Source organism: Nematolebias whitei, chromosome 8, assembly GCF_014905685.2.
Source record: "Nematolebias whitei isolate Nwh7 chromosome 8, NemWhi1, whole genome shotgun sequence".
In the NCBI taxonomy this organism is placed as follows: Eukaryota; Metazoa; Chordata; class Actinopteri; order Cyprinodontiformes; family Rivulidae; genus Nematolebias; species Nematolebias whitei.
The window spans coordinates 26,565,020-26,567,613 of NC_056505.1; the positions used below are offsets into that span (position 1 = coordinate 26,565,020).

At 39.4% G+C, this 2,594-nt stretch overlaps 1 protein-coding gene across 1 annotated transcript in view; it reads left to right on the forward strand.

Annotated features, from left to right (window-relative positions):
• antxr1a (ANTXR cell adhesion molecule 1a) overlaps window positions 1-2,594 on the forward strand; it is a 31,810-nt gene that overhangs the window by 27,996 nt on the left and 1,220 nt on the right. The window lies entirely within an intron of this gene.

The window sequence follows — 2,594 nt, forward strand, 5'->3', positions numbered from 1 at the left end:
ACTGAAACGCTCCACACGTGACTGAAACACTCCACACGTGACTGAAATACACCACACGTGACTGAAGCACACCACACGTGACTGAAACACTCCACACGTGACTGAAACACTCCACACGTGGCTGAAACACTCCACATGTTGATCTCATTGCTAAACAGCTCACAAGTGACGGAGGTGGATGGTTGGGTCACTTGTGTGATTGCGCCTGCAGTGACTTGCAGTAAAATCCTGAAACATCAAAGTCCATGCTCAATAATCCAGGTATAAAATCCAACAAAGTTCAGTCAGATCATCTGAACAGTTTTTTTTTTTTGTTTTTTTGTTGAGACGTTTCATCACCAAAAAAGGACTTCATCAGTCCGAGGAGCCACAACAAGCTGAGTCTCACAAGCAGCACACTCGCGTAGTGAACCAACCAGTTTGCTGGTGATAAGATGATCTGACTGAACTTTGTTGGATTTTCTACCTGGATTATTGAGCATGGACTTTGATGTTTTGAACCACTTTGGGTATGGCTGCCTCAGAGGAGTCGGCGGGGGAGAGGGCAGGCCCCAGAATCCATCTTATCACTGGCAAACTGGTTGGTCCACTATGTAGGTTTCCTGCTTGTGAAACTTTGTTGTGGCTCCTCAGACTGATGAAGTCCTTTGGATAAAAGATGAAACGTCTCAACAAAAACGAAACCTTCCAGATGACCTGACTGAACTTTATTTTATAATCCTGAAACTCTCCATGCATGATCCCAACCAGAGAAGCCTTTCAGGTGGGAGGTGACACAGCTTCAAGGAACAAGGAAGGAAGTTTTATGGTCTTCATTTCAAACACCTAGCCAGAGGTCTGCAACCTTTATGATCAAGAGTCATTTCTACCCTTTGTTCACTAAATTAAAACGTGTCCGGAGCCACAATACCTGCTACAACTGGGATTCTCAACTGGTGGCCCACGGACCACTTTAAGTTTTGTTGGAGGGCGCTTTTCTGAACAGTAGGGGTGATTTTATAAAACTAAAAGTATGTAATGATTTTTAACATTTATTGATATTTTTACACTCTTAGACAAAGTAAAAGACGAGATTCATGTTAAAAAAAAGGGGCAAAAAGTACATAATTGTTGCCCAGTTTCTAAAAACTAAAACAATAAACTATGGATTCTTTTGTGATTTTTTTTTTTTTTTTATTGTAGGAAGAGCCGCTGCTTGCAGACCCCTGACAGTCTGCAAGGTTCCTTTAAGACAAAGCAGAGAAGTTGTGCAGCATCTCTGGGAAGAACCTTTAGCTATAGAGAGCCATCAGATAAAAATAAAATTACCTTTACTGTTAAACTCCAGATGTAAATAAAACAGTTTAAATTTATTTTTCAGCACTTCCTGATGTGCTTCAGCTCAACATGCTCAGCTCAATGCTTCAACAAAAAACAGTGATAGGAATTTTTTCGCCTCCGACTCCTACATGTGTCCAGTTTACCACTTTTATTGTCTGTCCAAACAGGTCACACTTGTAAATGAGTCTTTGAGGCTCAGTGTGATTTATCTGTTTAAATAAAGGTTGAATGAATGTAAAGGGTCGCATGCACACCTGCTTAACCATGCTGCTGCCCCTGGGTCATTTAGAGCCAATGGCAGCAGGAGAGTTAAAGGAAGTATCTCACTGGGCTGCAATTATTGGTGACGACTTGACAACAGCATTTGTGAGGGACTTTCCAAAATGCTTCAAACATTTGTGAGTCACAGAGGCTCATACTCATTTTTCAGAAATTTCAAATGTTTCAAAGATTTTCAAGACATTTTTTTTTTCCTCAGAATATTCACAGAGTCGTTGCAGGGATCTGGAATCCATCTTGAACCGTTCTTCATGTAGTTTGATCCCAGAGTACGAACGCTGTAATTATTCATTGGCTTGTATAAGAACTTCTGGTAATTTTGGGCCAACATTTTGTGCAGTGTTTGTGCAAACAAGTCATTAGTGTGTTTCCAAGTAAACATTTGTGTATTTCTCACAATTTTATGTCTCCAACTCGTCTAAAACAGTTGCAGTCTAGTGAACAAAACACCTTAAGAAGCAGTAATTATGCGTTAGACTCGGGTTCCTGCAATTTGTAATAAAACTTAAGGCTACTGGAAGCAGCAGAGGAGCTAACTTAATTAAAAGATTGTCTTCAGAATAAGACAAGCTTTTTATGTAGATACTTCCATTTACTAGGTTCTGATTTAATGTGGATTAACTTATCTGACACTGCTCACAGTCAAACAGGTCATCTCTAATTGAAGTTGTGTGTTCTTTACTTTGTTCTGTTTACATGAGAAATAAACAAGTTAGTCTTCCTTCCTATAAAACCTTTAACAGAAAACACTTGGTTCCCATTTCCAGCAGGTAACAAGCTGGTTCTGACCACAACTCCTGTTAAAGCCACACTTGTATGTCTCACTGAATCACACAGCAGTGCAATGGAGGAAACTTGTTTTATACTGTCTTCCACATCAGGTTTCTTTATGGAGTCATGCAACTTTTAAAAGCACAGCATGATTAATTTGAACTGAGCACGCTCTTCAGCACTGATTTTATAAGACTATATATATATATATATATATATATATA